At 43.7% G+C, this 23567-nt stretch overlaps 1 protein-coding gene and 1 long non-coding RNA gene across 8 annotated transcripts in view; both read left to right on the top strand.

Moving 5' to 3' along the window:
• Positions 1-23567, top strand: part of LOC119976607 (arf-GAP with coiled-coil, ANK repeat and PH domain-containing protein 2-like) — a 174338-nt gene that overhangs the window by 9635 nt on the left and 141136 nt on the right. The gene's annotated exons all lie outside the window — the stretch shown is intronic.
• On the top strand, positions 12126-16268 carry LOC119976608. The gene is made up of 2 exons (XR_005462950.1): positions 12126-13168; positions 15658-16268. It is a non-coding gene; the product is annotated as an uncharacterized LOC119976608 (long non-coding RNA).

Here is a 23567-nt window from a genome sequence, read left to right as displayed (position 1 = left end):
CCCTCCCTCCCGCTGCCCCCTACCCCCTCCTCCCTCCCGCTGCCCCCTACCCCCTCCTCCCTCCCGCTGCCCCCCTACCCCCTCCTCCCTCCCGCTGCCCCCTACCCCCTCCTCCCTCCCGCTGCCCCCTACCCCCCTCCTCCCCCCGCTGCCCCCCTACCCCCTCCTCCCTCCCGCTGCCCCTACCCCCTCCTCCCTCCCGCTGCCCCCTACCCCCTCCTCCCTCCCGCTGCCCCCCTACCCCCTCCTCCCTCCCGCTGCCCCCTACCCCCTCCTCCCTCCCGCTGCCCCTACCCCCCCCCCTCCCGCTGCCCCCTCCCCCCTCCTCCCTCCCGCTGCCCCCTACCCCCTCCTCCCTCCCGCTGCCCCCTACCCCCCTCCTCCCTCCCGCTGCCCCCTACCCCCTCCTCCCTCCCGCTGCCCCCTACCCCCTCCTCCCTCCCGCTGCCCCCTACCCCCTCCTCCCTCCCGCTGCCCCCTACCCTCTCCTCCCTCCCGCTGCCCCCTACCCTCTCCTCCCTCCCGCTGCCCCCTACCCTCTCCTCCCTCCCGCTGCCCCCTACCCTCTCCTCCCTCCCGCTGCCCCCTACCCTCTCCTCCCTCCCGCTGCCCCCTACCCTCTCCTGCCTCCCGCTGCCCCTACCCTCTCCTGCCTCCCGCTGCCCCCTACCCTCTCCTGCCTCCCGCTGCCCCCTACCCTCTCCTGCCTCCCGCTGCCCCCTACCCTCTCCTGCCTCCCGCTGCCCCCTACCCTCTCCTGCCTCCCGCTGCCCCCTACCCTCTCCTGCCTCCCGCTGCCCCCTACCCCCTCCTGCCTCCCGCTGCCCCCTCCCCTCTCCTGCCTCCCGCTGCCCCCTCCCCTCTCCTGCCTCCCGCTGCCCCCTCCCCTCTCCTGCCTCCCGCTGCCCCCTCCCCTCTCCTGCCTCCCGCTGCCCCCTCCCCTCTCCTGCCCCCCGCTGCCCCCTCCCCTCTCCTGCCCCCCGCTGCCCCCTCCCCTCTCCTCCCCCCCGCTGCCCCCTCCCCTCTCCTCCCTCCCCCTGACTTCCAGTCAGACAGAGTTTTTTAATGAAGCAGGAATACTTTATTTTTATCTTGTTTATCTCTTGTTATATATTAACTCCAACTTATATTTTTGTAAACTCCATGCAATGCACTGGAGGTCACTGGCAAAATAATGTTAATTTCTGATTGAAAAAAAGTTAGCTGTAATGTTTGGCCATGTTTGTAGTGTACAGTAAATCCAACTTGTTCCTGCCATCGGACTTTTTAAAGAATTGGGTTGCCTCAATGCGGCCAATTGTATTAGCCTTGATTTGCATTGTTTATGCTAAACAACGCTAATCTGGGATGAATATCAATCTGTACACATGTCTATAATACATTAATCGCGCGGAGCGTCACATGGTATAATATTATAAATTAAAAGTAAGTTTTGAAAGCTGTGAACAGTGCTTTTGGTGTCATTAGTGCTCAAAATTAAATGGTTTTCCTTGGAGTAATATTCCATGAATTGACAGTAAATCTAAAACAGATGGGAAGGGCTCTTATATACAGTAAATCAATATAAGGCTTAATTTTATTTAATGCTCTGAAAACAAATGAAATAATTAGTATGAAGGTCATATTTGTCATGTGATGTCTCATGCATTTTCTGTTCTTTCACATCTGGGTGCATGATGCTTGATTCTGACTTAAATAAAAAGATCCAATGTGCATTTGCCTTGTCATGAAAGTAAAGAAAGGCTCGCAGTAAATAATAGATGTTTCAATGCCTAAAACACCCATTCAGCTTAACCATCTTGTGTTGATGTTTTCTCCTTTCCGGCTTAAGCAGATGGTCTAATTGCAGCTACCATCCTATTCCTATATCCCTTCAGCTACTTTTCTTTAATCTTAATATCCAAAATAATTTTAACTTGTTGATGTGAACAGCAGTTATGTAGGCAATTTGGCAGCCATTATGTGCACAGCAAGATCTCATGAAAATAATGTGATGGATGAGCACTTCATCTTTTTTGGCAGCGTTGATTGAGGGTAATTATGGTCTAGAACATTAGTTATAACAGACTGAATTGTTTACCTAATATTTTGTATACAACTTCTGGAGTGGGATTTGAGCCTGTAATCTTTTGATTCTGAATGTCTGCCTAGCTCAGTTGGTAGTCCACCTTCGATCAATCAGTGTCGACATCAGGTTCCTGCAGCCCAGTTGTAAATCAGCCAGAGACCTTCGCCCTAGCCTTTGAAAAGCTTTCAATTCCCCTCGGGGATAATATACATATGCCAAATCTGACACCAATCATCCTTTTGGCTTTTCCACAGGATGGTCAGTTTGGCATATGCAGTAGGAGCTGAACATTTGCAAATGTTTTCAGTTTAAATTGGATTTACACACTCCCCCTGAAGACGAAAGGCACTTAATCTTCTGAGCCATTGGGTATGCACCCTTTGTCCCAGAACTCCCATGAAAGACTACTGCTTTCTAATGATCTGTCTGCTGAATTCTGTTTTGTTTCTATTTTGGGGGGGGGAAGCTGGGTGCTTCAGCAATTGTCAGTTTGTTGCATTGAAGTAAAATTAAAAATATGGAAATAATTTCTGTCTAAGACTGATTATAATGAAGTATGATTGAATAAGCAGAAGTAGCACGAAAGAGATTATCATCGACTTCAGGAAGCGTAGTGGAGAACATGCCCCTGTCTACATCAATGGGAATGAAGTAGAAAGGGTCGAGAGCGTCAAGATTTTAGGTGTACAGATCACCAACAGCCTGTCTTGGACCCCCCATGCCAACACTATAGTTGAGAAAGCCCATCAACGACTTTCTCAGAAGACAAAGGAAATTTGGCATGTCAGCCACGACCCTCACCAACTTCTACAGATGCACCATAGAAAGCATTCTTTCTGGTTGTATCACAGATTGGTATGGAGCTTGCTCTGCCCAAGACCGCAGGAAACTACAAAAGGTTGCGAATGTAGCCCAGTCCATCACGCAAACCAGCCTCCCATCCATTGACTCTATCTATAATTCCCACTGCCTCAGAAAGGCAGCCAGCATAATTAAGGACCCCGGACATACTCTCTTCCACCTTCTTCCGTCAAGAAAAATATACCAAAGTTTGAGGTCACGTATCAACCGACTCAAGAACAGCTTCTTCCCTACTGCCATCAGACTTTTGAATGGACCTACCTTGTATTAAGTTGATCTTTTCTCTACACCTTGCTATAACTGTAACATATTCTGCAGTCTCTCCTTCCTTCCCTATGTACGGTATACATTGTCTGTACAGCATGCAAGAAACAATACTTTTCACTGTATACTAATACATGTGACAATAATAAATCAAATCAAAATCATCCTCGAAATATCGCTTCCGTACTGCTCACTTTGTAAACAGAGAAGATTAATTCCTAATTTTGACTGTTTGAGGAAGCATTGTATGGATGCAGAACTAAATTGTCCTGTTTGGTAGTGATATAGAGGAACGTTATTTACATCCAAGTGAGTGCAACTTGTTAAGTTGCAAGTGACAACGTTGAGCAGGTTATGGGGAATGTCATTTGGTGAAATTTCAGGTATAGTTCTTGATCATTCAGGGGATGTGAGCTTCGCTGGCTAGGTCAGCATTACCCATGCTGAATTGCACGTAAGAAGGTGGTGGTGAGCTGCCTTCTTGAACTGCTGCGGTTCATGTGGTGCAAGTACAAGTGTCCTGTTCGGCAGGAAGTTCCAGGATTTTGACCCAGAGACAAGTGAAGGAACGGTGATATATTTCCAAGTCAGGGCGGTGAGTGGCTTGGAGGTGAACTTCAGGTAGTGGTGTTCCCTAGTTCTGATGTCTTTGTCCTTCTAGATGGTTGTGGGCCTGGAAGGTACTGTCTAACGAACCTTGCTGGATGGTACACTGCTGGTACCTTGAGTTGGAGGAGGAGGGAGTGGATGTTTGGGACGTCAATCAAGCAGGCTGCTTTGTCCTGGATGATCATAGAACTCCTACAGTGCAGAAGGAAGCCATTTAAATCATTGAGTCTGCATCAACCCTCTGAAAAAGCACCTCACCTAGCTAGGCCCACTCCTTCGCAACCCCTTAACCGCACCTAATCTTTGGACACTAAGGGGCAATTTATAATGGTCATTCCACCTAACCTGCACATCTTTGGATATGATATTACTTATTCTCGAGTAGTTTCCACAGGGGGGTGACCTACCCACAGTAGTAACACGTTTCATTGGGAGCACCTGGAGGAAACCCATGCAGACACTGGGAGAATGTGCAAACTCCACGCAGTCGCCCAAGGTCGGAATCGAACCCCGGTGCGTGAGTTAGACGTGCTAGTCACTGCCACCTTGCCGATCCCTTTTTGAGCTTCAAGCATCTTGTGTTGCTGGGTTAAATTAGAAACATATTTACAAGCGATATCAGGGAAAATACTGTGCAGTTCTAGAGTAATAGACAGTTGTGAGGCATTATTCAGACTGGGTACTTTATCAAAATAGTCCTGTTGCTAGTTGCTGGTCATTAATCAATTGAGGCAATAATAATGATCTTTATTGCCATAAGTCGGCTTACATTGACACTGAAATGAAGTTACTGTGAAAAGCCCCTAGTCGCCACATTTCAGCACCTGTTCGGGTACACAGAGGGAGAATTCAGAATGTCTAAATTATCTTAACAGCATGCCTTTCGGGACTTGTGGGAGGAAACCGGAGCACCCATGCAGCCACAGGGAGAACGTGCAGACCGACCGCACAGACAGTGACCCAAGTTGGGAATTGAACCTGGGACCCTGGTGCTGTGAAGCAACAGTGCTAACCACTAACCACTGTGCTACCGTGCCCCTATGTCGTCTCCAAAATGAGAGTCATCAAATAACGCAACAAGATTTTTCTATGTGATGGGCAATAATCTATTCCATTTTTAAACATTTGGAGTAGACAAATCAATGAATGCCTTTATAGTGTTTCCATTAACACTTTTGTAATGTATAATTGAATGTACTTTCATTTATTTTGTCTAATGATCTGACTTAAATAAAAACTTTTAGAATCTTAAGCTTTTCCTGTGGAGCACCACAAATTAAAGTACTGAAATGAAATCATTTTGTCCATTTGTAATGCTGTTGTTTCCTTTTTTTATGATCTCAAAAATTGTAGCATGAAAAGTATAAACCAAGGAATTCAACACTTTACTAAATCAGTCAGAGCTCCATTTAAAATCATAGAATTTAAACAATGGCATTATAAGACAAATTGATCACATCTGCAATAAGAGGTATTTTTGAAGAAACGTACTCGTTGAAATCCTTGCATAAGCATTTTTTCATGATGCCTATAATTTCTTTGTGCATGTTATCACCTTGTGTCAATATGCCTGTAAATTATCATGGGTGATCAGGATAATGTGTCACTATATTGCAGTAGATGCCACCCTTAATTATCTAGTTGTGACAGTATTGATTGGAAGGAATGTGCATTTACTTTCTTACCATAATAAATCATTTGGTCCCTTTTTCTGAAATTCTCAAGTTTCACTTTTCTTTTGCAAGAAAATCACAAACTATTCGGTTTAATTAGTCTTTGGAACATTTCAAGTATTGCATTTACGTTTGTGGTACACTAGTTGTTTTGGTGTTACACAATATGATTCCTAATTTGGTGTTGAAATCAGATGGAAATATAAAATTACAGCCCAAAGGTCACTCGCTACAATTGTAAGGAAAATATCATGTTTGATTAGCTATTGGTCATTCTATATATTTATTTTGGGAAAGGCAGTTTACTTGTCCAGAACAAATATCCTCGAAGGTGATTAGACGGGTGAAATGGTATTTGTTACAACTTGCGTGTTTAGTTAGGTTTTTTAAAATCAAAATCAGAAGCTCAGGAACAAAATGGAGCATTGATAATTTGTTCAAACTGTGACTTCAGAAATTGGCTTAAATTTGCTATTAAATGTCAAATATAGTCTGACTCTATTATGCTTTTAATATTTTCCTTGTGGCTGAAGAGCAAAGATTATTTAGCTTATTTTCATGAATGCTGGTTTTCTCAGACATTTGATGTTTCCTACACAAATCATAGAGAAAAGAGAACTGGATCATAATGCACTATATGATAGACATAGACATGATTTTTCTTCTAGTTAGAGTTTGGAGTTCTGATAAAAGGCTGTCAATCTGAAAAGCAAACTCTTGTTTCTCTCTGCAGACACAACCTGACCTGCTGAGTATTTATTTCCAGCACATTCTATTTACTTTTTAAGTTGGATAAGTTTGGATTTTCTATGGGCATTGCAGTAATGTCATAATATTACAGTTGACCAAAGTATGAGAGGTACGACACTAAAATGTAATTTTTAAAATTCAACTTGAATTTTTTTAAAGCAGGTTTAGAAGGTATTTCTCCGTTTTGTGCTATTGGTTCTTCAGACCATAATCACTGTGGCACTATGTAGCTTCATAGCTCTAGGTTTAGGAATTAGTTTGCATCATGGTGATGACATTTATTGTTGAAAGATTAATGGCACATTGAAGCACATTATGGAGAAATGAAAACTGTATTGTCTTCCTATTGTGTATCTTTTGGGGTCAGCTTTATTTGGTTGCTGGGATATGTAAAGGATCATACCTATCTTCTTGCTGAGGGCAAGGTCTGTGCTGATGGGGTGGGATGTCCAAGATCATCAACATTGTGAGAAGTTGCAATTGTACCTTGCTTCCCTGGTCAGTTACTTTGGAGCACAGACTGTTTTGCAAAAAAAACAAACAGCTTTTATATTTTTTAATCTCCTGTAGTGTAAATGGTTTTCAAAAAAGCTTTGATAAAAATATATTGTAAATTAAGAAGTATTCATTCCTCATGAACTTTGGTCTCTCCCCTCCCAAAGGTGATTATCACTTTTATAACTGTTAAACATTCATAGATTATCATAGAATTTACAGTGCAGAAGGAGGCCATTCGGCCCATCGAGTTTGCACCGGCTCTTGGAAAGAGCACCTTACCCAAGGTCAACACCTTCACCCTATCCCCGTAACCCAGTAACCCCACCCAACACTAAGGGCAATTTTGGGCACTATGGGCAATTTATCATGACCAATCCACCTACCCTGCACATCTTTGGACTGTGGGAGGAAACCGGAGCACCCGGAGGAAACCCATGCACACACGAGGAGGATGTGCAGACTCCACACAGACAGTGACCCAAGCCGGAATCGAACCTGGGACCCTGGAGCTGTGAAGCATTTGTGCTATCCACAATGCTACCGTGCTGCCATTGAATTGGCTTCTCAAATAATTAACATTTATACAAAGTAATGAATGTTTAGAGTAGTTCTTGGTAGTACGGAATGTGAATTGTTGAAAAAAACAAGACATGCTGTTGAAGCATTTCATCTTGCATTCACCAAGATGTAAGAATACTAATTTCAAAGGAAGCAACAATTGTACTGCATGAAAAAAGGGTACCAATTGGTTGGCCAGTCAGCCCTGATTGTTTGAGGTATTACGTTCCAGCGACAGGCCGAACGTAACAAACAGCAGGTCCCATCGGCTGTTGGGGATAGGTGGAGAATCAACCAGCCCATGTGTGCAAATTCAGAATATTGTCGAATCTTAGATGTGATTCTGCAATTGAGCAGAATTTGCTAAAGAACCTTAAGCGCGCTAAGAATTGTACTTTAAGATGATCAGGCAAACTTCCAATGGAGCTCACTTATGCTTGCTCGAAGGGACCTGCAGAAAAAGCATGTACAACGCATGGCAGTTAAAAAAATTAAACTAAAGCATGGGGAACAACAGCTCCTTGGTTCATTCTCTGGGGCAATGCTGCAACCAACCAAAACTGACTGACCAACCAAAACTGACTGACCAACCAATCATCAACTTTTTCCATGCAGTATAAATGGTTGCTTTCTTTTAAAATTGGTATTCTTGTGTCTATCCTGATGATGAGTGCAAACCAAAAGGCTTTGACAGCACGTTTCTCTCTCCAGCAATTTAATTCAATTTTAATGGCTTTTTTCAGTTATGAACTTAACTTTATAACTTCAACATTTGAAACAGCATTTGGCAGAATCTGATGGAAAGTTAAGTAAGTTATCTGAACATTTAATAGCTCTGAAAAGAATTCTGAACATCTGAAAGTAATTTTACGTCTCTTATAGTGCTGGCTGTAGTCACCGGATATCTGTAATGGAATTGCATAGTTCTGCACAGTTTATTGGCGTTTGATCCATTTAGACCTGCCAGATGTGCACCATTTTTGCCTTGCATTTTGGCAGTTCTATTTCAAATTGCGAGACTAATCGCTACACTGCCACACAATTTCTTGCTATAGCCTCCATCTTCACTCCTTGAATGTAGTTTGCATTTGGTTGGATGTCCATTGCCAAATTTTACTGGATCAAATCAAGCACTGTCTCAACTCGGTCTCCTTTGCCAAAACCACACCAGTCATCCTGGAGAGGAAGGATAATTTACAGCTTTTTTCCAGAACTAATCATCTTAGACTGTTTTGCCCTGCTTCCTCTGTACCTCAAGCAGCCACTAAGATTATAACCATTTGGCAGCTGCTTCTGCCTTTCCTTCTCCTTGCCTACAAAGCCAAATTCCCCAAGATCCTTTCTACCCTTGGGCCTAGAGCTTTCTCTGGTTTCTTGCTCCAGTTCTCCTCATGATCCTCTCTAGTTCATCTCATAGAATCCCTACAGTGCAGAAGGAAGCCATTTGGCCCATTGAGTCTGCACCGGCCCTTGGAAACAACACCCTACTTAAACCCACGCCCCACCATAATCCCGTAACCCAGTAACCCCACCTAACCCTTTGGACAATTTAGCATGGCCAATCCACCTAACCTGCACATCTTTGGACTGTGGGAGGAAACCGGAGGATCTGGAGGAAACCCAAGCAGACACTGGGATAAAGTGCAAACTCCATGCAGAACGTCACCCGAAGCCGGAATTGAACCTGGGTCCCTGGAGCTGAGAGGCAGCAGTGCTAACCAATGCTACCGTACTGCCCTTTCGACTCTTTTGAGACCTATCTTCTCCCTCGATTTAATTTACATGCAACTGTTGACCATCCATCTTTCCTCTATATACGTGTGCTAGCTGACATGGTAAATGGGTTCAAATTAATCATCATGCGATATCAAAAAGCTGCTCTTGATTCCACTGCACTTCCAAACTGCTCCACCATTTCCAATCTTCCTGGAGGTCCTTAACTATGTCACTTATCAAATCTGTGGCCATCTTTCTTCAACTGCTTATTTGAATCTCTCCAGTCTGATTTCTGTGACTATCACAGCCGTGGGAAGATTCATAAATGCCACAAAGTTTGACCGCAGTGCATTGTCTTGTCTGAGGCGTTTGTCATGCCTGTTCCCATCATCCTTCTCAAGCCCAACCTCCTTATCACATTTTTAGTGGGATTGTTCTCTCTTTGTTTCATGTTGGCCCAGCTGTTTACAGCATATGTATGGCTACCAATGAAATCTTTACTTTTTCCACATTATTATTGTCAGAGTACCCAAGGATCTATCCTTGGCCGACTCCTTTTCCTCACCTACCTGCTGCCTTGAGCAAAGTTAGCTTACACACGGGCACTCCACTCTTTCTCCGTTGTCATGGAGTTAAAGGTGGGTGGGGGTCATGGTCTCCTTCCACTCCAAACCCTCGGCTAAAGGTCGATGGTGAGCCCATGCTGTTTTTAAATAGGCTAAGATTTCCGTTCCTCGGGCAAGCATTCTGGTCTCCAAGAGCTGCCTGTCAAACAGTGGCCAGCAGCTCTGCGATCCCAGCAGCCCAGCTATGCCAGACAGAGGTGGGGACTGCTGGCCGTCCTAAATGGAGGTCATTGTGGAACAAAAAAAAAAACAAGGTGCTTTTGTGGGGGACAAAATCTGGCCATGGTCAGGCCAATGGACAGCAGGGTGGGGATGGTTTGAGAGGCTGGAGGTGTTGCGGGAGGATAAAGGGGGGAAATGTGAGCTTGGAGGGAGCAGGGGATACCTTTAGACACTGAACCCCCTGCTCTGCCCAATTCTGGACATCCGCTCACACAGTTAGGTTGCTGGGCTGACGCTTGGCGTAGGCCTCCCTGCTGTGGGTACAATAGTGGGGGCGGGGGGGCATGATGAGGCACTTAAGTGACCATTAATTGGCCTTTAAGGACTTCCATAGACCCACAGGTAGGTGGGCAGCCTGATGCTTCCTGTACAATTTCATACAGGCTGGGGATGGTAGAGTGGACAAGCAGGTAGGTCATATACTGGATTTTACATGCCCCCCTCCAAAAAAAAAAACTGCTGGTGGGGCAGCGTAAAATCTAACTCATTGACTCCGGTTTTTAAATATAAATTTAGAGTACTTTTTTTATTTTTTTCTAATTAACGGGGAAATTTAATGTGGCCAATCCACCTAACCTGCACATCTTTGGATTGTGGGTGCGAAACCCACGCAGCCACGGGGAGAATGTGCAAATGCCACATGGACAGTCCCCCAGGGCCGGGATCGAACGTGGGACCTCAGCGCCGTGAGGCAGCAATGCTAACTACTGTGCCACCGTGCTGCCCTCCTCATTGACTCCGTTGACCATTCTCTGCTACCTCTGTTGTTAGTCCAGTATACAGCTTTGGATGAACTGCAATTTGTTTTAGTTAAATGATTCTCTGCTACCTCTGTTGTTAGTCCAGTATACAGTTTTGGATGAACTGCAATTTGCTTTAGGTAAATGTTGGAAAGGCCAAAACAAACTTGTCTCTTTCCAGAAACTCCATACACTAGCTGCTATCCCCCTCCCTTGTTGTTGCCTCATGTTGAACAACTTTTGCAATCTGTTTCCTATTTGAGCCCAAGCTGTACATCAGAATCCTTGTCCACACTTTTATCTGTATCGTCTTCCATGACAGCATTGGATCCCATGCCTACCTCAGCCCATCTGCTACTGAAATCTTCAATAATTTCCTGTCTCGAGAGTTGGCGATTTTAATGCTTTTGTAGCCAGTCTCTACACCAAACTGGATTTGTGCAATAGACTACTTCCCAAAAATATATTATAGCATTCTCGCCTATTGCTGATCTGTCCTGTCTCTTGGTCTTAAAATGCCTCAGCTATTCATTTTCGTGCACCTGTTTAAATCTATTCACAGTTCTGCACTGTCAATTTCTGGCACCTCCATTTCTACAAACCTGCCCACACTGAATTTTACACTTCTGTAATTCTGTCCTGTTGTGCATTCACCCATCCTCTGGTCGCAACATTGGCAGTGGTGCCTCCATGTGCCTAGGACCTTCATTCTAGTTTTCTCTTGTCTTTTAAATCTCACCTCTGGCCTATTATTTACACTACCTAGTCTCCATTTTATCGTATAAAACTTTATAACGGTAATGTAAGTCTCAGAAAAAAATGATTAATCCCATGCAATTGTTGAAACAAGAATTAATTATTTTGAGCTAACTCAAGTGTGATTGAAATTTAGTATATGATGATTTCTCAAAAATAATTCTGGAATTTCAACTAGGATTTTAAAAAAAAATGGGATTCATGGATAGATATAATTCAAAGGGTAGACCAGGGGACAGATAAAATACTGCACAACAGGGAATCTCTTGGGTAGTAGGCCTGTTAACAGTCGCTGAGTTTTACACCACCAAAATTTGTAACTTTATAACCTTACATGTTGAGTAAGTGTGTATACAGATCAGTAAAGGAGAGCCAAGCCTTCCTGTCAGAAACAGTGACGTATGTATGGATTTTTTATTCTGTTTCCCATCACAGTGCTCAATTTTGTGTTTGACAATACAAAAATTGAAGTTGTTTCGAATTGTTCAACATTTAAATTTGGCATCGTGAGTTAGTAATCCTTTAATTAGGCGGCACAGTGGTTAGCATTGCTGCCTACGGCGCTGAGGACCCGGGTTCGAATCCCGGCCCTGGGTCACTGTCTGTGAGGAGTTTGCACATTCTCCCTGTGTCTGTGTGGGTTTCACCCCTACAACCCAAAGATGTGCAGGTTTGGTGGATTGGCTACGCTAAATTACCCCTTAATTGGAAAAAATGAATTGGATATTCTAAATTTATTTAAAAAAAAGAAATCCTTTAATTTGTTCCCAAAATAAATAAGGAATTGCATGAAGAATGGAAAAAAATTAGATAGTGCTGCCTAATTTGTCTTGTTCTAAAAACAACTTGCAATAACGTGCTACAATTTTCTATTGCAAAATAGTTGACAGGTCCATTATCAGGGAGCCTCCTTGTGGAGAGGCACAACTATTCTTAGCAACTTCAGCCACAAGATAAGCTGCTCTTTTTTATTCAGCCAAATTCCAAAGGTAACTGTCCTTAATTTCCAAGGTGGCACTTGACCGTGTGGGGTATCAAGAAGCCCTGATGAAACTGAAGTCAGTGGTTCAGGTCACACCTGCACAAAGGAAGATAGTTGTGGGTTGCTGGAGAGCAATCAACGTGACCTCTGCATTGCTCAGAATAGTATCGTAGACCTAACCATCTTCAGATTTCATCAATGACTTTTCCACCCTCATCAGGTCAGAAGTGGGGGATGTTCACTGATGATTGCATTTCACGTGCAGAATATTCAGGCTTGAGCTAGAAAGTGGCATGTAAAATTCATCCCTAAAAGTGCGAGGCCATGAGTATCTCCAACAAGAGAGAATTTATCTCCTCTTGACGTTCAGCAGCATTGCCATCAGTGAAATCCCCATTGTCATCAATCTGGAAGTAAAACCGAAGTCAACGGAAATTGAGGGAGGAAACTCCAGTGGCAAGAATCATATCTGACACAGCTAAATTTGGTTATGAAATAAAAACAAAGTGCTGGAAAAACACTTTTCCACATTGCTGGGTTGATAAGTGTTGTAGCTTGACTAGCGGTACGCAAAGCTCTGGAACACGAGTACTATTGCAGGAATATTGTCCGGGCCCATGACCTTTTCCATAGAGAGTGCCTTCAATAATTTCTTGATATCATGTGGAGTGAATTATATTGGCTGAAGACTGACACCGTGGCTGGGTTCCTCCGGAGGAGACTGAGATGGATCATCCACTCAGCACTTTTGACTGATCTGTGAGACAGCGGCCCCAGATGTTTGTAAGGAGGACTTTGCAGAGCTGGCTTTGCCATTGTCATTTCCGGTGCTTGGGTCGATGCCGGTAGGTCATCTGGTTTCATTCCTTTTTTGTGTTTTTGTAGTGGTTGAATACAACTGAGTGGCTAGCTAGGGCATTTAAGAGTCAACCACATTGCTGTGGGTCTGCAGTCACATGTAAGTTAAACCAGATAAGGATGACAAATTTCCTTCCCTAAAGGACATTAGTGAACCAGATGGGGTTTTGCAACAATTGACAATGGTGTCATGGTCATCACTAGACTTTTAATTCCAGATATTTTATTGAGTTAAAATTCCACCATGGCAGGGTTTGAACCCGGGTCTCCAAATCATTACCCTGGGCCTCTGGATTACGAGTACAGCGACAGTACCACTACACCACCACCATATCATGGTTCATCCACAAGTAATTATATTTTATCAATCCTCTTCTGATCTGTTTTTCATTAAAACCGCCTCGTATACCTATCTTCGTTGATTGTCCAATGTGTTTTATGTACATTTAAGTGGAGACAGTGGCGTAGTGGTATTGTTACTGGACTAGTAATCCAGAGACCCAGGGTAATGCTCAATTGAATTATCTGAATTCAATTCAAAGTGATCTAGAATTTAAAAAATGGTGGCCATAAAACCACTGTTGTAAAAAACCCATCTGGTCTTAATGTCCTTTCGGGAAGGAAATCTGCCACATTTCTGGCATAGCCTATGTATGACTCCAGATCCACAGCAATGTGGTTGACTCTGAAATGGCTGATCAACCCACTCCGTTCAAGCCCAATCAGGGATGGTCAACAGATGGCTTACTCCTGCTCCTAGTTCTTATGTTCTTAAACTGTTTTTGTTTTGAGTCCAATGTCCAACTTTCTTTAGAACGTCATTAACCATTACTCTGTTCACTGTCTCTCGGCTAATTTGGTCTTTATGTTTCTGCCGTCCCTTTTATTCCATGTGTTAGGATCCTGGGGAGAACCCAACTATTTTTAATTTGTAAAACTGAGAGGAAATGTTACTGCACCATGGGAGTGATAACACTGACTAATAGGTATCTTTTCTGTAAAAACAAACTTTAATTTTTAAAAATTTCTTTAAAAAAATTTACTGTACCCAATTAATTTTTTCCAATTAAGGGGCAGTGTAGCGTGGCCAATCCACCTACCCGGCACATCTTTGGGTGAAACCCGTGCAAACATGGGGAGACTGTGTAAACTCAACATGGATCGAACCCGTGTCCTCGGTGCTGCGAGGCAGCAGTGTTAACCACTGCGCCACCGTGTTGCCCAACAAACTTTAATTTAATCACAAAATTAACCACACTAGCACCAATGAAAAAGCATTGCAGTTGATAGTTACAACAGTTCTTGAGTAAAAGCACTTCTTTCCTAAACCTACCAATGTATTCCAATTAAGCAACCTAATATATTTCAAATGCCTCTCATCAATAAAGTTAACACCAAAGTTCACTTGCTTTTCTCCATGCAGAGTCTGAGAGAGAACTTTCAGTCCCAAACTGAAACACCTTCTGTTCAGATGAGAGTTCTAGACAATCTGTTTCTTTTTTAGACCAACCTGACACCTCCCATTAGCTACATCACCCATACCCAAGGCATTCCTTTGTCTCATCTTATAAGATGTCCCTTGACTTGTTTAGCCAGGACCAAACACATTACCCCTTTATCTACACCCGAAGGGTCCTTCATGCCTAAACAATATTCCATTAGCTAGCTACCTGTAAACAAGTAAGTGGTTCAAGGTTTATTAGCAGAACACGCCTGCACTCAATGATTAACTCATTTTTATAACACCTTAATCACTGCTCTAACAGTCATATCGTCTATAACACAGGTTTTAATGCTTAAGATGTACAAAATATCACCATTTCTTATATTCATCACACATGAGCTCTAACAATGCTCACAAATCTTTTGTGCGGTACTTTGACATGCCTTTTGGGGAACCATGTACACTACATCAACAACATTACCATCTCTGTTACATCATCAAAAGACTCCCAAGCTGCTGAAACACAATTTGCCTTTAACAAATATATGGTGGTTTTCCTTAATTTATCTTAGTGACAGTTGATTTCGTCCCAAATTATTTCTAGAAGCTTGCCTAGCACCAGGGTTAAAATCGTGAAATGAGATTAAGTTCCATTAAACATTTGCCTGCCCAACTGTCCATTGACTTCTTCATGTGACCTAAAGCTTTCTTCCTCACTATCAATGGCACAACCAATTTTTGTGTCATACAGTATAATTTCTGTGTTTTTCAATGATTGACATTTGTGTTACAAGGTACTTACAAAAAGATGGCGCGGAGAATAAGTACTGAGAGAGACCAGGCACTGAGAGCAACCGCAGGCTGGGACATGCATTTGCAAATAAAGGATCAGAAAAGATAGATGAAAGTTGAGCAAAGCTTTAACATTTGGGGCATTTTGCCTATTTTGTCCTGAAAGTAGTTTTATTTTATATTGATTAAATCAAACCTTTTTTCTTTTGCACATGTATGTCTGTCCGCACCTATTTCCAGGAGCCATTGAATAGATATCTGATATTGGAACTCTAGCTGTGTTTTCCAAGTCCAGGGATGCAAAATACATTTGGAGCAGCCTCTGCTGACCAGGGACCAACCTGGGACTTCCTGATGTGTACGGCTTTGTTCTACAATAGACACTTACTGAAACAGCGGGAGAACCATTTGAGTATTCTAATTTTTAATAAAATGAGCTATGTTGTATGAAGAGCAGTTGTATGGAATTTCTAGTTTGTAAAAAATGCATGCTTATGAGAAACCTGTTCTCCGAAAGTTTCTAAATTTGCCTGGCAAAGCAAACTGGCCCTCTGCAAATATTATCAAGGCTGTCTTTCTCTGCTTGCTGCACATCTTACTCTGAAGAAAACTTCCATGAAATCTTGGACTTCAGTTACCTGGATTAGTGTGGATTAACTACCAAGTGGAAGAACCCCTCTCATTCGACTCTGGTATTCACATGAAATGTTAACTATTTTATTTGGTTTGAATATTTGTAAAAGTGAAACTCCTTTCTCTTACTGTATTCTTGTGTGCATGTAGTAGTGGTAAACCTTTTCTGGTACAGTGTGTAAGAATAAATAATGCTCCTGGTTTAAAAATCCAAGAAAGTCTGCTGCAAATGACTTGGTAAAACAATGGATTACACACAAGTGGGATCAGGGAAACGCATCTCAGCCATATCATAATTAAACCACTCTGATTACAGACAAAATGTTTGAAGAATTAGTGAGGTAAGTCTGTCTCTCCTTTCCTGACCGTAACACAGTACAGTTATAGTATTGTGAAGTAGTTTTTCTTTGTATCAAGACTAAGAAAATGTAGTGTCAATCTACGTTCAAGTCCCTGCTCTGAATTTCCAGTGAAGTTGATTGAAATGCTATCCTCTACTTTGCTCAGTCCTGAGTGGAAATTGGTAATTTTATTGACTGCGATGAGAAAATATTTTCACTGATGCTGGCTGTGTAAATGCAGACGAAGAGAAATTGAAAAGGAAACTTTAAAAAAAAAAAAATTCATTCTTGGGATGTTGCTGGCAAGGCTTGAATTTATTGTCCAACCATAATGACCTTGAGAAGATGGTATGAGCCCCTGCCTAAAATTGTTAGAATCTGTGCACTGAAAGAAAGGTGCTCCCATAATCTTGGAAAGGGATTCCAGGATTTTACTCAGTGAGATTGAAAGGGCAATGGTGTATGCCTAAATCTATCCCTATTAACCAGATTTCCTAGCTGCTCCACTTGCCTGAATGCTACCTTGTTGTCAAGAGTGGTCGTTCTTGGTTCGGGTTGCCTCTGGAATTCAATTCCAGACTATTGTAGTCCATTGTGGAACCCAAATTGGATATCAGTGGGCAGGATTTTGATGAGTGAATGTTGCTTGTTGGCACAGTTAATGACTCTTCATCTAATAGCTGATGATTTGAGAGTAGTTGGTCTGGTTGAAAGTTTTCTCTCAATTATACTTTATTAGCATTTGTCAACAGTTCAAATTTTGCATTACATTTATTTCAGAACTCTACCTGGCACTGAGGTGTTTCACTACGCTTGCAATGAAATATCAAACTTTCTCTGGTTTTCAGCCTCAGGGGTTTTTGGTGGGTTCCAGCCCCTTAAAGTAATATGGTCTTTGGGCTTTAATGTGCTCTTTCCTCATTGAACTTTTGAGACAGCTGCCCCAAGCTTGACTTTGCCCCACAGCGTGTAGTCCTGACCTTGGCACGTGCCAGTCAGCAACACTCTGTTGTGGACAACTCTTGGTACTGAGCATCTTTCATGAACTTAGCTCTCCAGCAACGGTTAAAGCAATAGGATGTGTGTCTTGGGAACAGCCTCTGACAGGACTGTGTGCTTGCAATACATGTTGACAAAAACACTGCATCACTTTCCAGACCTGCTTTGCAAAGGCATCTTCTTGAAGGAGATGGGCAGTGGTCTCTTCCACACTATAGGCATCTCAAGGTCAGAATCCAACCCGGGTCCCTGGTTCTGTGAGGCAGCAGTGCTAACCACTGTGCCATTGTTCGCCCTCTTGGTGGTATTATTTCTTTTATTATCTTGGTGCTTGTTTGAAAGTCTGGTGATGAGGCATTTCGCCAAATGACTTTGATGGTTTGCTCAAGGAACCTATCTGCTAGGATCCATCATCTTTTCCTGCAGAACCTTGAGGGTGTTAAGTGTGGGCAACTGCCTGATGGACTCCTGGTCAAAGGCATTGCCTGAATGAAGTTTGTATGGTTGAACATTTAATCACCTGGAGTTTCCTCCAGGCTGAGGTGATACCAGAAGGGTATGGGTCTCAAGGGCTGGGTTCAGCTTTTCTGGCTTCTCCAGACCATATTGCCAACTCCTTCAGATAGTCTGATCTGATGCTGAAGAGGATAAAGAATTATGAACATGGCCTCACTGCTGTGATTTACTGTGACTCTAGCCATTTTGAATCAGTCACAGGTGCTCGTGCGAAGCAAGACCATCAGGTGCAGAAGTCGGCCACTCGGTCCATCGAGTCTGCTCCGCCATTCAATGAGATCTTGGCTGATCTGAGATCCTCAACTCCACCTTCTCACCTTATCGCCATAACCCTCTTGATTCCCTTAGTACCAACAGCAAATCCCAGCAGAATTTGTTGGGAGGCTTTGGCTTGAGTGTTTCTGCTGGCTGGGGTGGTCATCCTTCGTATGCCTGCATCCCTCCTGATGGATTTGGCAAAAGGTTCGGCAGCTGAACGAGACTTGTCTGACTGCTGATTTGATCAGAAAGCTTTCCCATCCACGCCCATTGATTGAAACTGAACTATCAATGTTTGTGTGGAGTAGTTGGACCCAGTTGTGGATTTTCTCCCAAGACACCATTTTGGAAAGCATGCCCATTTGTCGGTGTGCGATATTCTGTCACAAAACCCTTCTCTTGTTCCTCCTGATGAGACAGATCTCCATTTTCCTGTCCTGTAGTGTATCCCGTGTAGCACAGGCTGTCAGAGATATACTTACCAGTACAATGCTGATCTGATCAGGATGGACCACTGTCTCGAGAGCAGCTTGACCCAGTTGGTACGAACATTTGGACAGAATTTTTTTGTTCACATTTAGTAATGAAATGTGCTGTCAATTTCTGACTTCCTCCATCTCCCTTTCGCTTGTAGAGATGACCATTCATTTTCCGCCGGTTTCTAAATTTGTATGTATTTTAGTGATGGCATGAAATCACACCCTCTGTTCTCTCTTGTCCTTGCCAACTGATAGCATCGAGCATCATATATTCTGCACTTTTATCCGAGAGAGCAGAGATGCAACCAACCTGTTCTCCACTTTAAATACTACTGTGTATCAAACATCAGTAACCCAGGCAAACCCATATCCTCATATGACTTGATAGAATCAGAACCAAACAGTAATTTATTTAACATTTCTATTTTGAATTTTAAAATTTTTTACCTGATTAATACCGTTGAAATTTGAGTGATTTCCTCCGAGGAAAAATGTCTCATCCTAGCAGCATCTGACTCTTTTATTTGAGTCAAATTAACTTTAATGCAAATCAATCTGAAGATTTTGCATTTTAAAAATGTTAAAACCAAATGAGAAGCAAATGCACAACAAGCTGAAATGCTGCTTTTCTTTCATGGATAGCTCTGTGGCCAGGAACATCCTATTGTAGGCATATAGGACGCTGCATGAGATCAGGCCAGCAACAAGACCGAACTAAATCCGTGCATCAGTAGTAGCTATGTGTGAAGTGAGCTAGTGTTTCAAGGATCAATTTTATGCTGAATTTAATGCAGGGGAAGCATGCTTTTTTGACAATTTGACTATTGTAAATGTTGCGAGCATGTCAATTTGGCTGAATGCTACTAATTTACATTTATAATGTTACATTTATCTGTTTATGTCTTCATTCTCTGGCTTGGTCTGCTGGAAAGTGTATTTGTATGCCACCAAAGACTAGTTATCTGTTCAGTTCACTTGGATAATGGACAGATATAGATATTTTGGGCCAGAGGGATATTTACATTAAGTATGGTCAATGACGTTGTAAGGGCCCCCCTATTAATCCCTGCTTGTTGCCTTTATTCTCTCTGTTGTGATTTTTATCATTTTTGTAGCTGAACAAAAATTCACCTATGCCTTTAAGATGAACTTCACCTATAATTTAAAAAAAGCATGGGCATCCAGCAGGCTATGCTGTTGCCCTGACACTATTGATGGCCCATCTTGATGGACTTGGCTGTCAGTCAATACGCTGTTTCAGATTACTGGGCTTTATCAATGCATCATGCTGATTGGTCAGATTCTTCTCTGGAATGTTACTTGCTCTGTGAGGCTGTGTTTTTGCTTTTAGTTTTGGTTTGATCAAGATGATGGAGGGTCAAATGCCCTCCATAAAATCTTGTGAGGGAAACTCCGTTTTTCTTCAAGTAAAGCTAGGGAACATTCTGGTGGAGTTGGAAACAAATAATAATTACACAGGCCTGAGGTGGATCTTCTGAGTGAAGTCCCAGGTTAATAAAGTGATTCCCCAGAGGGAATCCACAGTCTGGGGATTCAGACTGTTGCAGCCAAAAGATCCTTGTTATCCATCCAACCGGTGGTTCTGAATTGCTTCACATCCTGGAAGGGCAGTCAGCAGTAAAAATAACAACTTCAACATCCAAAGCAATGGTACTCGTCTTGCATCACATTAATCCTCTTTTATTTTTACCCCCTCCCTTCCCTCTGAATGTGTATGTCTCATGTGTTTAGGTAAAAGGGGGGGGGGGGAAGGAAGTAGTAAAATAGCTGGACATTATTCTAGTATAATTATTGCATGTCTTATCTCTTGTTGTTATGAATAAACAATTGTTGTGTTTCACTTAGAAATCTGGTGCCTGTAAGTCTTTGGAGCAGTCAAGGGCCAAAGATCTCAGAAACTTGAGACTGTGGGGCTTGTGGGGCTGGAATTGACCGCACACTAGCGTGTCTTAACATGGAATTGTCTGGTCTTTCGTCAGCCGTCTTTTGCATATTTTCTGTGCTGTATCCCCTCGTATGGGAAGACTTCGCTGAAATTTTCAAAATCAAACTGTTTTAGGAGTTCCTATTGGAGTTTCTCCCAGTCCATGCTTACTCCTCTGCGAAGAAGTCAATAAATGGCTGCCACCTTCGGGCGAACCCTAATAGTGAACCTCTCAAGGTGAACTTGACTTTCTCCAGGCCAAGAAAGCTCGCCATGTCTCAGCCCTGGGGAGGGGGGGGGGGGGGGGCTTTGAGTCCCTCCATGCTAACAATATTCGTCGCCGGGCTACCGGGGAAGCAAAGGCCAGAAAGTTGGCCTCTCTCTCTTCCTCGACTCCCGGGTCCTTCGAAACCCCAAAGGTTGCCACCTCGGGGCTCATTACCACCCCAGCCCCCGAGCTACTCTTCCCAAGCTTCAGGTCCTCGGTCTGCGTATCCTCAGCTCCCATTAGTTCCTGGTAGACATCTGAGACTATACCCTCTCCCACCTCTCCCCTAGAAACTACTCTGTCCCTTCGGCAGGAGATGTGGGAAGGACGGCACCAGTCTGCGTACAAAATCTGCATCTGTAAGTATCTAAAGTCGGTTTTTCTCGCCAGCCCAAACTTCTGCTCCAACGCCCTCATGATCAGAAAGCTCCCTTCCAGGAACAGATCCCCCATCCTCACAATCCCCGCCCTCCTCCACAGTCGATACTCCCAGTCCATGTACGCCGGGGCAAATCGGTGGTTGCCGCAGATTGGGGTCCAGACCTATGCTCTTACTTACCCTACATGCCTCCTCCACTGGCCCCAGATCCGAAGAGCCGCCACCACTATGGGGCTGGTGGAGTACCGTGCCGGTGGACGCGACGAGGTGCCGTGACCAGGGTTGCTAAGCTAGTGCCCCTGCATGAAGGAGCCTTCATCCGCTCCCAAACCGACACCGCACCCACCATCCATTTTCTTATCATCGCTATGTTGGCCGCCCAGTAATAGTTGCTGAAGTTCGGCAACGCCAGCCCCCCTTCTCTGCTCCTTTCAAGCATCAACCTCTTCACCCACGGGGACTTTCCTGCCCATACAAATCCCAGAATAATTTTATTCAGCCTCTTGAAGAAGGACCACGGGATAAAGATGGGGAGACACTGAAAAACAAACAAGAATCGTGGGAGAATCGTCATCTTAACAGTCTGCACCCTCCCGCCAATGACAGTGGGAGTGCATCATTGCTCCCACTTCCTCCCTCAGTCGTTCCACCAGTCGGGACAGGTTGAACTGATGAAACTTGCCCCAGTCCCGTGCCACCTGAATCCCCAAATATCGGAAACTCTCCCCCACTAGCCTGAACGGCAGCCCCTTCAGCCTACTCTCCTGCCCCCTCGCCTGAATTACGAACATCTCGCTCTCAGCCATGTTCAATTTATATCCTGAGAACCGGCCAAATTCCCTCAGGGTTTCCATAATACCGTCCATCCCCACCATTGGGTCCGATATATATAACAGCAGATTGTGTCTCTCCCACTATTTCTCCATAGAGCTGCTGGCAATTTCACGGAGAGCTTCTAGGGGCTGGAAAGGGCTTTGGGGGGGGGGGGAGTGCGAGACGGCGCGCGAGACGGCGCGCGAGACGGCGCGCCTGTCGTTTCCTGAGTAACACTGGCCTCGGGGATTCCGTGTAACTCCTGTCCGTCTGTAGAATTTCCTTAATCAGTAGGTCCTTCTCTGCTCTATCTTGTCCTATCCCTATACGCCCTGATTGAAATCAGCTCCCCTCTCCCCACTGCTTTCAGCGCCTCCCAGAGCACTGCTGCCGAGACTTCTCCAGTATCGTACACCTGCAGGTAATTCTGCATGCATTTCCTCAGCCTCTCACACACTGCCTCGTCCACGAGTAATCCCTTGTCCATTTTTTCTGACTCAAATCCTAATGTATCTGACTCCCCGCAAGTTTCTTTGTGAATTTCAAAATGGATTCTAACAAATTTTCAATTTCGCAATGTTGCAAATTAAGAGTTTTTCCATTGAGTCTTGGGACCAGCATTGAATCCTCAGTTGGAAATCCCAAGCAAATAGTTTGATTAATTTCTGTGTAGCAGCTTGACATTGATGCATGATGACTTGCTAATGCTATTTGTCCTGTCTCACACTTGACAAAGTGACCCAATTACATATGCGTGTATTCTGGTTTCAACACAATAGTGTGGATGCTGCATTTATTAGTATTCTGGATCGAAGTTGCGTTCTAAATTTAAAAAATGTAATGCAAACATTTATCACGTGGAAGTAACTCAAAAGCTCTTTGCATGATTAATTATTTTGAAGTGACTACAAAATGTAGTAACCTTTTTGCTCCACCACTGACCCACAAAATGATAGTGTGATTACAATTAATGTGGTATTGGTTATAGGAGGCGCATTAGCAAAGGCAAGAGGGCACCAGACTAATCTTTGTCCCAATTAGAATCTTTAATGCCCAGATAAACAAGAGAACTAACCTTGGCTAAGATCTCATCTGCAGGGTGACACCTATGCATAGATACGTAGAACATAGTGCAGTAGGAGGCCATTTGGCCCATCGAGTCTGCACCAACCCACTTAAGCTCACACTTCCACCCTATCCCCATAACCCAATAACATCCTCCTAACATTTTTGGACACTAAGGGCAATTTAGCATGGCCAGTCCACCTAACCTGCACATCTTTGGACTGTGGGAGGAAACCGGAGCACCCGGAGGAAACCCGCGTAGACAGGGGGAGAACGTGCAGACTCGGCACAGACAGTGACTCAGTGGGGAAAATCGAACCTGGGACCCTGGTGCTGTGAAGCCACAGTGCTAGCCATGTGTGCTACCGTGCTATCCTATGACAAGATAATGCTTCCTTACTCAGCACTTTCATGCTCTGGCTCATTTAAAAAAAAAAGAAAAAATCAAAATGAT

The sequence above is a fragment of the Scyliorhinus canicula genome, chromosome 13 (assembly GCF_902713615.1).
Source record: "Scyliorhinus canicula chromosome 13, sScyCan1.1, whole genome shotgun sequence".
In the NCBI taxonomy this organism is placed as follows: Eukaryota; Metazoa; Chordata; class Chondrichthyes; order Carcharhiniformes; family Scyliorhinidae; genus Scyliorhinus; species Scyliorhinus canicula.
Note: the sequence above shows the minus strand (reverse complement) of the source record. Positions and strands in the feature narration are given on the sequence as shown.